The 13,779-nt window shown below is 40.3% G+C and overlaps 1 protein-coding gene across 1 annotated transcript in view; it reads right to left on the bottom strand.

Moving 5' to 3' along the window:
* The window catches only part of FNIP1 (folliculin interacting protein 1), a 110,490-nt gene that overhangs the window by 47,650 nt on the left and 49,061 nt on the right, over positions 1 to 13,779 (bottom strand). The gene's annotated exons all lie outside the window — the stretch shown is intronic.

Genomic DNA, 13,779 nt, shown 5'->3' with positions numbered 1-13,779 from the left:
GTCGTGCATTCTTTCCAAAAATCGGGACTTTTTTAAAACGCCACGGGACGCAGGACAAATTGTTAAAAATTGGGACTGCCCCGCCAAAAGCGGTCACCTTACCCTAAAGGGCAGAGTAGAATTGCCCTGCACTTATGCAAGACTGTAACTCTAGTGGAATAGGAAGGAGCTGGCTGGTAGTTTCAAACTGCTGAATTCAAATTGCGACCCACAGCCCAATATGTAATCACGATGCCACCAGGGATCCTCTATAAAGATTACAGCCTTGGAAATCCTATGAGGCAGTTCAACCCTGTCTCGTAGCGTCATTATGAATTAGAATCAACTAGACAGCAGCAGGATGGGTTTTTGTTTATGTATTCTTGTGCTGGTCAAGTAAAATGTTACTAAAAATTGAACCTAAGAAACAGAAGTCAGCACAGTCTAGCATTCATGGTTCTCAACTGTCAAAGTAACAATTCACCATGCTCTGGCTACTCCTAAAAGCATCCCAGTGCTTTATTACAGTGACCACTATGTCTCTTTGTCCAGGTTTTCAAAAGAAGGAACAATCTGACCAAAACCACTGTAGTTTTTGTTTTGTTCAATCATTACCAAAAGCATCATTAAAGAAGGCATTAAGTAATTCCAAAATAATCTCTAACTAGAAATTCACCAGATACCATGGCAAAATAAAACTAAATCAACTTCAATTTAAACGCAGCTCCTTAGGCATGTTACTTAACTTGCTGATCAATGAGGAGGAAAACTCTACCTAGTGGCTATTTGCTTATGATTGACGGTTGTTATAGTTAATATAAAAGAGCTAAAGTAGGGGGCTAACATGACTGAATGCCTACTACGGGGGCAGGGACATCACCAAATACTGCCATTTGTAACAGTTCAACAGTCATTAAACATATTCCAAGTTGCTTATCTTGATACATTTTAATATTTTAGTGCTTATTGGTCATGAGGAAAATGCTAGTCCTTGTAGTATTCAAGATAGATAGATATATAGATATTTACTGATGAGAAATGTGAAGTCCGAAGATGTTAGATAACATCAACAAGCTTATAAGATCCCTCAAAAAAAACCAAAAACAAGCTCACTGCCATAGAATCAATTCTGAATCACAGTGGCCCTACAGGACTCAGAAAAACTGCTCCCCTTGAGCTTCCATGCTGGTAAATCTTAACAGAAGCTGAAAGCCTTATCTTTCTCCTACTGAACAGCTGGTGGGATCGAACTGCTGACACTGTGGTTAGCAGCTCGGCATGCAACCCACTACACTATGACTGTAATCTATTTATAGTAAAAACAGCCTGTTTCACTTACCTACTGTTGCATACCATTTTACAATCAAGTATTTGAATACTATAGCAAGCACTAGGAAACAGGAAGGAGTCCTAGTGAGGCAATGTGAGGTTTTGGGCTGCTAATAGAAAGGTCAGCAGTTCAAACCACCAGATTCTAAGCAGGAGAAAGACAAAACTGTCTGCTCCCAGGGTTTAGTCTTGGGAACTTCACATAAGGCCATTATGAGTCAGAAGCAACCTGATGGGAAGTGGGTTTTTCTTAAGAGAACAGAGTGACTAAAATGGACACAATCCCCTTCCCTCACGGATTTAGCAACCGAATAGAAAAGAGCAATATTTAACAGTAAAGCATGCATGTAATTTTTACATGCTATAAAAAAACATGTAAATATGTCTAATACAGTAATAATAATGATAACAGCTAACTCACACAACAGACAGGTACTACTTTATTTTACATGTATTTTACTCTTTTATTCTTCACAACTTTATAGAGTAGGTATTATTAGTATCTCATTTTATAAATAAGGAGTTTAAGGAAAAAACAGCTTAAGAGAATTGCCCCCAAAATGGACCAGGTTGAGGACCAAATAAGTGACATGTAAGCCAAAGCAGAAAAAGCGGAGGGGGTGGGGGAAGCACAGGAATTAGGCAAACAAGGGAGAATGGGAAGGTTAGAAGGAAGTTTCAGGGCAAAGGAGCTCTCTATGAAATCGCCAGGTTAAAAACAGGATAAAAGCTCTTACAAAAGCAAGGGGTGTGTACACACACTTTATAGACACCTTTCTCCCAACAACTCCCCAGCCATCCACAGCTTTTTTCCTCCCTGTTCTTGAAGGACTTCATTGAAATCAAACAGCAATAACTACATTTGCAGAGGAGTCTATACTGGGAACAGTCAGCAACTCTCAGCTAGTCAGTCACAGGGCTTTTGTGACTAGATACAATAGGAAACTGCAGGGAAAACAAGTTCAGTGTTTCCATTCCTAAGTAAAGGGACACCACACTTTAACCTGTAAAAACAAACAAAACTCTCTATGCATGAAAAATAAATTATAAGCAACTCAATAAAAAAATAGCCAAAGAACTTACACGGACACTTCATAAAAGAGGATATTCAAATGGCAAACAAGCACATGAAAAGATGTTCATTTCATTAGCCATTAAACCAAAACTAAACCCATTTCCATTAAGTCAATTCCAACTCACTGAAATCCTATATGGGGATGTTCCAGAAGCTGTAAATCTTTATTAGAGCAGATAGTCTCATCCTTCTCCTGTGGAGTGGTTCTTGGGTTTAAACAGCTAGCCTTTCAGTTAGCAGTACAATGCTTATCTAAAAGAAACACTAAAAAAGACTCAAACTCACTGCCACGAAACTGATTCCAACTCATAGCAACCCTTATAGGACAGAGAGAGCTGCTCCTGTGGGTTTCTGAGACTGTAACTCTTCACAGGAGTAGAAAACCTCATCTTTCTCCAGAGAAGTGGCTGGTGGTTTCAAACTGTAGTCAAACACGAAACCACCACGTACACCACTAGGCACCATTAGGGCTCCTTAAAATGAGCATCCATAGCCTGAATAGGGACTGAATTTGCAACATTGGGATTACTAACATTACAATTTAACCAACTGAACTAACTGGTCACCCGACCATTAGCCTTTAGGGAAATGCGTATCAAAACCACAATGAGATCCTATCTCACCCACATTAAAATAGCAATGATCAAAAACATGGAAATCAATGATGTTGGAAAGGTTATGGAAAAACTGGAACCCTCCTTCACTGCTGGTGGGAATGCAAAACGGTACCGTCACTGTGTAAAGCAGTTTGGTGGTTCTTCAAAATTTGATTATAAATCTGCCATGTGACCCAACAAACCCAATCTAGGCATTCCAGAAAACAGGAAGCGGAATACACCAATGTTTATTGTAGAATTTTCACAATAGCCAAAAAGTGAAAACGACTTAAATGTCCATCAAGAAAGAGATGAATATATAAACAAGCCACAATGGAATATTACTTAGCCGTAAAGAGAAATGAAGTCACGCATGACTTAGCCTGAAAATATTAAGCTGAGTGAAATGTCAATCTCCAATGGACAAATAGGGTATGAGCTCACTAATATGAAATAAGAAAATACACAGAAACCAAAAATAATTAGTGGTTATCAAGATGGAAGGAGGGAATACTGCTCTGTTCCTCTCAAAAAAGAAAGCATTTTTAATGGTTCAGCATTGTTCTACAAATCAACTTAGAAAGAACTGACAACTTTGATGATGAGTATTAAACAAAAAGATAGCTTGTTTTTCCTTTTATTCTAGTAAGCTTTATTTTTTTCCCTTAGACAAAGTTCCCCATATATTCGTTTTGTTAATAGACACTGTTATAATTGCTAGGTAAAATGAGCTGTTCCCTACCCACATGGCATCCTGTGTGTTGCAAGCAGTGGCTACTAGCTTAAAATGGTGCAATGAGTAACATTACTTGATATAGTTCTTCTTTCCATACTCTCTGTAATGTCCACCAAATAACTGCACGGGCAAACAAGGTATGGAAGGTTCTGCGGAGGGGTGTGGAAAGTCTCACCATACCTTCGGGTACAAAGTAAGCCATCTCAGAAGAAGGAAGAGAAAGAATCCCGTGAACATGGAGAAAGAAAAGCCACCAGCAAAATGCATGTGACAGCAGAGGCAGCACCTACACCATGAGCCAAAAGGGCAGGCAGTTCCTGGCCCATGGAAGGAGTAGAGGTGACTGCTTTGGGCAGGAGGTTGGCTTGCAGAGGGGAATACTGTTCGGGTTGTTCTCAGCATGAAAGGAATGAATGTTGTAACACTTGCCAGGCAGGGCAGAGGCTAGGGGCTGCACTGTTGAGAAGCTGGGGACTGGAAAGACACTTGCCTGCTGCCATAGTCAAGCAGAGATACTACTGAGCCAACAGAAGGGTATCCTTAATGTTTTGTCTTGACTTGTGGTAACTTGCTTCCATAACAAACCCCATAATCATGAGTATTGTCTGTGAGTTTTGTGTGGCCATTGCAACAGATTATTAAACCCAACACAGAAGTCGAGGGACAACTGGTGTCTGAATAGGATAGTGGAGGGTGGAGGCATATCTGACCTCTGTCTCACAGGAATCATCTTTGGGCAGTGGTGGAGTTGGATTCGCTTTTCCTCCCACCTTGAATAGCCAGTGGCCCTCATAATATTTCTTCAGGTGGGTATTTCCAGTTGACTCAGAGATGCCTCAGAAGAAAGGCCTGGCGATATAGTTCTGAAAGACTGTAACTACAGAGAAGTCACTATTTCACAGGTCTCATCTAAAATACAGAGGGTGGGTCATTATTAGTTGATGTGAATGTAAAAGCAATTTCTTTGGTTCTTTTGTCTTTCTTGTTTTTGTTTTTTCGCTTCCCTCATACTTCCTTAAGGAGCCCTGGTAGTGCAATGCTTAAGCAATTGACATCTAACTGAAAGGTTGGTACTTCAAACCCATCCAGGGAGAAAGACCTGCGAATATGCTTCCATAAAAATTATGGCCTGGGGAAACCCCGTGGGGCCATTCTACTAACACATGGGCTTGCTATGAGTCAAACTCAACTAAATATCACCTAACAACAACAACAACAACAAATCTTCTAACTGAAAGCTATTTATATTTATCAGGCCTACTGATGTCTATGTATTAACTTTTAATTTCTACTACCTACCTAACCAAATCCATGTTGCAAATTTGATACAATAATTAAGGCTTAATTATAAAAAAACAAAACAAAACAAAAATAAGCAAGTACTATCAAGTCAATTTTGATTCATAGCGTCAACAGTACCATCAGGGATACACTAACACTTTAGAAAATAAAAACTCTCCGGGAGGAGACAAGCCAGCCAGAATGCGATGTAGCAACGATGAAACATACAACTTTCCTCTTATTCCTAAATGCTTCCTCCTCCCCCACTATCATGATCCCAAGTCTACCTTACAAATCTGGCTAGACCAGAGGATGTACACTGGTACAGATAGGAACTGGAAACACAGGGAATCCAGGGCGGATGATCCCTTCAGGACCAGTGGTGTGAGTGGCAATAGTGGGAGGGTGGGTTGGAAAGGGGGAACCGATTACAAGGATCTACATATAACCTCCTCTCTGGGGGTCGGACAACAGAAAAGTGGGTGAAGGGAGACAGCAGACAGTGCAAGATATGACAAAACAATAATTTATAAATTATCCAGGGCCCATGAGAGGGGGGAGCAGGGAGGGAGGGGAAAAAATGAGCAGCAGATGCCAGGGGCTTAGGTGGAGAGCAAATGTTTTGAGAATGATGAGGGCAATGAATGTACAAATGGGCTTTACACAATTGATGTATGCATGGATTGTGATAAGAGTTGTATGAGCCCCTAATAAAATAATTAAAAAAAGAAAAGAAAACCTCTCATACATTGTAATCTGCATGAAACTTTCTGAAAGTTACACAAATTTGATTTACATTTTTATGCTTGTTGAACATATCATTTCACTGTTGTTAGGAGTCAGGTCCAACTCGTAGCCACCCTGTGAACAACAAATGAAACACTGTCCCAGTCCCACACCATCCTTTTAATTGCTATGTTTGAGCCCATTATGGTAGCTACTGTGTCAATCTTATCTTAAACTAGCTCATCATTATGTTGTTCTTGTTACTGCTGTTAAGGCCATAGAATTGGTCCACACAAGGGGTCAGCAAACTGGGGCTCACAAACTTTATGAGGCTCTCTAGGTATGTACATATGGCTCTGAAGTAAAACTGAACAATTTTAAAGGATATTATTCAGATAATGGTGAATATAGCTCTTGAATGATTTTTTAATTATTATGACAGATAGGATAGGCTCTTCCATCTCAAAAGTTTGCCAACTCCTGGTCTAGACTCTTAGCAAGGCTATGTACATTATTATATCCAAGTTGTTATCACAGGTATACTGTTTCTCATAGTTATAAGTCATTTCAGCAAATTACAGGGCCAAGTCACCACTCATCTGTCACTTTGACGTCATGTGGTGGCTGTGCTACTGGAAATTGTAGTACTGGTATTTCAATGCCAGCAGGGTCACCCAGGGTGGAAAGGCTCCAGACAAAGATAGACAGGGAGAAAGGACCTAGCCATCTACTTCTGGGAAAGGTCGCCAGGGGAAAGCCTTATGGATAGCAGGAGAAAACTCATTTTCTGATCTAGTGCTAGAAAATGCGGACTGCAGAACAGAACTCACTGTTAGGGAGTCAATGCCAATTCAAAGGGACCCCATGCAGGTTACCAAGACTGTAACTGTGTACAGGAATAGAAAGCTCAGTCTTTTTTCCTCAGAACTGCCAATCATGTGGATCACAGCCCAATGCATAACCACGATATAAATATGACTGTGGGAAAACTCTCCTCAAAGTCTTTGAGCAAGGCTTTGGACACCTTCTCTTGCTGCCATGTTGCTATTAGGTGCCATCAAGTCGATTCTGAACTTAGCCACCATACATACAACAGAATGAAAACGCTGCCCAGTCCTGCGCCGTCCTCACTAGTATCTAAATGCTTGAGCCCATTGTTTTAGCACTGTGTCGATCTATTTTGTTGAGGGCTTTCCTCCTTTTCATTGGCCCTCTACTTTAACAAGCGTAACAAGGTCCTTCTCCAGGGACTGATCTCTCATGACAACATGTCCACAGTGTGTGAGACAAAGTTTCAACATCCTTGCCTCACAGAAGTATTCTGGCTGTACTTCCAAGGCAGATTTATTTGTTCTTTTTGGCAGTCGATAAAAAATATTTTCAATATTCTTTGGCAGTTCCATAAGTCAAATGCATGAATTATTCTTTGGTCTTCCTATGGAATGTCCAACTTTCATATGCGTATGAGGCAACTGAAAATGCCATAGCATGTGTCAGGTACACTTTCCATTGACATCCACTATGGATCCAAGCAAGATGGAATTCTTGACCACTTCAATTTTTTCTCCATTTATCATTGATATTACCCATTGGTTCAGTTGTGAAGATTTTTGTTTTCTTTACACTGAGTTGTAATCCATACTGATAAGTGCAGTCCTCTATTTTTATCACCAAGTACTTCATGGCACAGCTCAAAATGATAAACAGTTGCAAAAATCCATTATTAACTGGAATATACAAATTCAGATGTACAGCAGCTATATATATGAACCTTGCAAGACTGAATACACAGAGATTAAATTGACTGTATTTGTGGAGAGATGATCCAGTAGTTTAATACTATCAGAACAAGGTCAGGGGCCAACTGCAGAATGGACCATCAATTACTCATATGCAAGCTCAAGTTGAAGGTGAAGAAAATTAAAACAAGGCCATAAGAACCAAGGCACAACCTTGAGTGTATTGCAATTACAGATCATCTCAAGAATAGGTTTGATACACTGACCACTAATGACTGAAGACCAGATGTTGACATATTTTGGCTCTGATAGACTTGTTTTAATTTTCTTCAGCTGCAGTCTAAAGTTACTTATGAGCAATTGGTGAGCTGTTCCACAGTTGGCCCCAGCCTCATTTTGGCTGATAATATTTAGTTTCTCCCTCTATCTTCCCACAGATAGTGCTATCTTGTGCTTTCAAGCAGGCAAAGTCCATGCACACAGTTGCCATTTGTTGAGAAAGACATTTCCAGTAAAAATGTCATTGGTGTTGAAAATTCTATTGTGCCATCTCTGGCATTGGTTTTGCCACTGAGATAATATTTTGTAACTACTCATCCAACTTCTTTGTTTCCAACTTTCACATTCCAATCACTAGTAATTATCAATGTCTTGATTATATGTGACCAATTTCAGACTGCATAAGTTTGTTACAATTTTAAATTTCTTCATCTTTGACATGAGCATTTGGCACATAAATTTGAATAACAGTCATATTAACTAGTCATTGCATGCTTATGCTGACAGCATTGTATTTCAGGATAGATCTCGAAATGTTCTGTTTGACAATGAATTTGATGCTGTTCCTTCTCAATTTGTCATTCTTGGAATTGTAGACAATATGATTATTTATTCAAAGTGGACAATTATATTCCATTTCACCTCACTAATGCCTAGGATATCGATCCAAGTGCTCCATTTCAGTTTTGAGAACTTGCAGTTTTATGTGTATTTCATGCACTCCATGTCCGTTACTACTAGGGTTTTGCATCAGTTTCTTTTCACTGCAAGTTGTGCCAGATCAGCAAATGAAAGCATCCAAAGCTTTCCCTCATCCATGTCATTAAAGTCGACTATATTTTGAATAGATAGCTCTTCCACAGTCATATTTTGAGTGTCTACCAATCTGAGGTAAAACAAAAAATCTGTCTTGGAAGTATAACCAGAACGCTTCTTAGAAGCAAGGATGTCAAGACATCACCTCATGTACTTTGGATACGTTTGCTAACATATGGGATCAGATGCTGGAAAAGGACATCATGCTCAATAACATAGAAAGTCAGTGAAATGGGGGGAAACTGCCAATGAGATCGAATGACACAAGGTCTACAACAAAGGGCTCTAGCAAAGCAACAATGGTGAGGATGTTGCAGAGCCAGGGAGTATTTCAATCATCATAGTGTTGCTATGAGTCACACTGCCTTGATAGCATAGGAGCAAGAAGAGTAGTGGGTCACCACTTGTCTGAAATGAAGAGGTCATTATGTACTGTCAGCATTATAACCAGTATTCTAATAGGATGGAGAAAAACACAAGGTTTGGAACCAGATGGTCTGAAGTGGAGAGAGTCACATGGACTCCCAGGATTGCAAGCAGTCCTTGCTGCTAACCCAGATCTAGGTGGCTGGGGTTAAGAAAGAAGGCTGGTGTGGGGTCTGAACTGAACATAGAAGGGAAGGGAAGAGTAGATTTTCCAGGATGCAGCTGGCATATGGAATAAGATTTGTTATTCACCACTAATTTGGCATCAAAAGTGGGTCATCTTAATCTCCCTGAACTGATCTGTAGATACCTGTTCCAACTCTCTAACTTCAGCTTTATCTATTTCCATATATAACTATCATTCCAGCCAGTCACTATAGATTTTCCAATGACTGATCCTGCTACCATGAATACACTTTCCTAATTTCATGCCTTCGATTCTTAGTTTTCACTTCCTCAGTGAAACGTTCCTTAATACTACCAAATCCTAATAGATGAAACCCTTCCAACTAGTATCTGCTAGGATCTGATAAGCATCTGAGAGTGTGGGGAATGTGTGGGAGGAGGGGTTCCAGGTCCCCAGGTAATCCACATAAAGGTGGATTGTAAACCACCAAACCTTTGTAAACTGCTTATGCAGAAAGCAAACTAACCAATCCCTTGAGAAATGTCAATATGGATATAAAAATCAACCAATCTAACAGAATGTGGTCCAACAAATGGTTCTGGGAGAATTACAAACTCCAGGCCAGAAAGGACACATAAAAGAGAACCAACCAATTGCACTGAACTCCTCTAACTCACTGCAGGCACCTCAGCCAGAAAAGACTAAAATGTCAAGTGCCTAATACATTGCAGAGATTATTTATACAAATAAACAATAAGTTGAGGGTGCTTGCAATGATTTCTTATTACACTGAATAAAGTATCCAGAGAATGGGTGGATAGGGAGGTAAACAAACAAACCTAAACTATTACTGTGAAGCCAACTCCAACTAACAGCAAGCAACCCTAAAGGATTGAAGAGAATTAGCCAATAGACCTTCTAAATCTCTTATCTATATGGAAGCTGACTGCTGTACCTTTCTTCTGCAAGTTAGCTGGTGGGTTCAAACTGCCAAGCTTTCAGTGAGCAGTCAAAAACTCTACCACTATGCCAGCAGAGCTCCTTTGAGGCAGTTAAGGGATATAAACAAAGCATAATCCTCAGAATATTCTGAAATGTGTACTTGGAAATCGTAAAACCTGACAGTCAAAATAACTAAAAAATCCATTTTGGTACCTATATAGGGAGTAGATGCTGAGGGTGCACTTGCATATAAAACAACAATTTGGGGACAATATATTCAAATTCTTCTAAGAAAGCAAAATTTCAAATGCAAACTTTTAATTCCTCCCCAAATTATTATAAATAATAGTTCTAGGGATTAAAAAAAAAAACTTTCCTCAAAAGTATTTTCTTTTCAGTTGTTTACAAAAACGTCAGTGAAAGTTTGTTAGGAATAAGTGAAAGAGAGGAAAGAGATGCAATTCCAGGCTTCCATTTCCAAATTATAGGTCAGGAGAGATAGAGTCTTGGTGTCTAAAAGCCACAATGACAGCCGCAACAAAGACAACCAAATCACAAATGAGGGCTAGGTTTTCTTGGCTTATCACATGAATGAGCATGTCCTACTGCTAACTTGACCCCAGAATATTTCAAAATAGGGTTTTTAGAGTTAGCAAAGTAGATGCTCTTACTCTGTGAAAATGGTGCAGTGGTCTAAGAAGTTCTCTAACTTCAGGAAATGAGAGGAGAATTCCCATCAGCATGAATCCTCCAAACTCACTCCTACAAGGCAGAGGTAAAACATACCTCCCACCAGCAAACTTTTTAGCAATTCTGACACAGCAGTTCTTCTCGTGGCACTACTTCTTGGCTGGGTTCAATAATTCATTGTAATCAACACTGAGAACTCACAAACCATACCCACAGTTTTAGGGTTTATTAGAGAAGTAAAAGGGTTAGAATTCAGTATCAGGAATGTTGCAGAATACAGCTCTTCCATCAAGAAAACTAGGTTGTCCACACCCACAGGCAGCTCTCTGACCTTCAGTTCCTTAGCCTTAACCCTGAACTCTGTGATGCTTAAAGTATTACATAGCTCTTTATCTCCACCAATTAAGTAACCAGGAGAACTTCACTCTACCAGTGCCCTCAGCCTGAAGGCACTGAGCTCTAGCTTTACATAGGTTAGTGAGTAAATATGTTGAGGCGTCATCTGACCTCCAGTTTCAGTAGGGAAGAGAATCCATTTCCACAGCAGCTCAAGCCTAAGACCAAGTGACATACGGCAGAGGCCAGACATGCTTCTATATCCTTCTTCTGCCCTATTCTGACACCAATTGTTGCTCCCATAACAATACTTTTCTTCTGGATTGATTGTTTACAAAAATGTCAGTTAAAGTTTCGGTTAGGAATGTGTAGAAGAGAGGAGAGAGCTATAATTCCAAGCTTAATTTCCATATTATAGGTTAGGAGAGATTGACTCTTGGTGTCTAAAAACACAAGAACGCAGCAACAAAGACAAACAAATCACAAATGAGGGCTAGGTTTTCTTACACAGCAGTTACTATTATCTGACAGAGATAATCTATTGCAAGGACCACACAGAACTCATAGATGATACTCATGATTAAGGCAGGGTTATTCAGGGAAGCTAATAAGCTAAAACAGGACAGAATCAGAAAACATTAAGTATAGGATCATTGGTCAACCGCAGCTCCTCTCTTCAACTAGCAGCCAAGTCTCTCTCTCTCATCCTCAATCTCTATCAACCTCTCTTTAACCTCTCTGCCTCTGTAGGCCTGCTGCTTTGCCTCAGTCTCATAATCTTCACACTGCTCCTCTGCTGTCTCGTGGTCTCCTTGCCTTAGCCTCTGATCTCAGAGTATCATGGCATCTGCTGTCTCTGCTATGTCAGGCAGGTATTCCCAAATTGCTCCAGTGGTGGCTCTCCTTTCTTGATATTCCTGAGAATTCTCTCTATTCCTGCTTCTGAGATGACTCATTCTTATAGCCAGAAGATTAACAACTAAAGCAGGCCAATCAAGGCAAGAGGAGTGGCAAGTAAAACAGACCAATCCCTTCTATTAGTGCTTCACATGCCCTATTTGCATGGTCCAATCATTTGGTGGGAGTTACATAGACAGAGATAGAAGACTCATATTAAGAGAATTTACTTCACCACAGTTATCTAGTCTAGTTATTCTGACAAAAGCCCAGAAATATCTCACTCTACTAGTAAGTATCTTAACATGAAGGCACAATTCTTCACTGTGGGGGTCAGAAAGTCCACGATAAAACATTTGGCAATAGAGCTGTCTCCTGGGTCTAGGAGGTTCTCAGTCCAAGGATTGAGTCCAAAGGGCACACTCCACTTCCAGATCTTCTTTGTTGGTGGTTGTTGAGTTATAGTCAATTAACATGACCCTTTTAGCCATAATTCCTTGTGCAATATACGCTAATTCTGCATTTTATGCCTGTGGCTATGATACCATTTTGGAGGGAGTTCTCTGTTAGAAGATGAAGGTGGGATTAAATGCTGACCTTAGTGGGTGTGAACCAAGTCACACCCTTTGTTTCCTTAGGGTGGGGCTACTTTAGGTCCACCAAGCCCTGAGGACGATATTCCCACTCAAAGCCGCCAAAGCAGAGAGAGGACCACAGGGCTAGCCCCACTATGAGACAGGACGTCCCTCACTGACTCATAGCAAGATACGAGAACACCACTGGAGGCACAGTGCGGGAACTGCGCCCGATTGACCACACTAAGGTGAGACATTAAAGATGTACTACAGAACAGCAAGGGGAACAGAGCAACAAAGTCCCCAGAGATTACCAAAAATAGACTCTGGGCCCAAGGTGTGGCACCCCAACAGACTAGAAAACACTCCTAAAGGTCAACAAACAGACCTTAACTATTTACAGGCTTTTCTTTTTTTGTCCTTGGCTTTTTTTGGTTGTTGTTTTGTTTTCTTTTGTTGCTTTGTTTTGCTCTGTCTTGTTTTTTGTGCATACGATTATCTCTGCAGGTCTATCTGGATAAGATAAGATGGGATAAACAAGCTGGAAGAGAAAACAATGAGACCAAGGGGTGGGGGGACATGGGAGAGGGGGAGGCGGGGGAAAGGAAATGGGAGTTAACAAACCCAGGGACAAAGGAACAACAAGTGATCCAAAATCAATGGCGAGGAGGATATAGGAGGCCTGGTAGGACTTGATCAAGGGCAATGTAACTGAGAGGAATTACTGGAATCCAAATGAAGGCTGAACATGATAGTGGACAAGAGGAAAGTAAAAGGAAATATAGGAAAAATCTAGGGGGCAAAGGGCATTTATAGAGGTCTAAATACAGGTATGTACATATGTAAATAAATTTATATATGCCAATAGGGAAATAGATCTATGTACATATATTTATAGGTTTAGTATTAAGGTAGCAGATAGACATTGGACCTCTACTCAATTACTCCCTCAATGCAAGAACACATTGTTCTATTAAACTAGCATTCCATGATGTTCACCTTTTCAACATGATGGCTGAAGACAAAGTGGTTGCATAAGTGAATGTGGTCAAGAAAGCTGATGGGGCCCGGCTATCAAAAGATATTATAGCGTCTGGGGTTTTAAAGGCCTGAAGATAAACAAGCAGCCATCTAGCTGAGAAGCAACAAAGCCCACATGGAAGCACACCACCCTATGTGATCATGAGGTGTTCATAGGATCAGATATCAGGCATCAAAGAACAAAAATTC

This window comes from Echinops telfairi, unplaced genomic scaffold (genome assembly GCF_000313985.2).
Source record: "Echinops telfairi isolate 266 unplaced genomic scaffold, ASM31398v2 ScPeMD7_7469;HRSCAF=8507_1, whole genome shotgun sequence".
NCBI lineage: Eukaryota > Metazoa > Chordata > Mammalia > Afrosoricida > Tenrecidae > Echinops > Echinops telfairi.
This window is presented reverse-complemented; position numbering and strand designations above follow the sequence as displayed.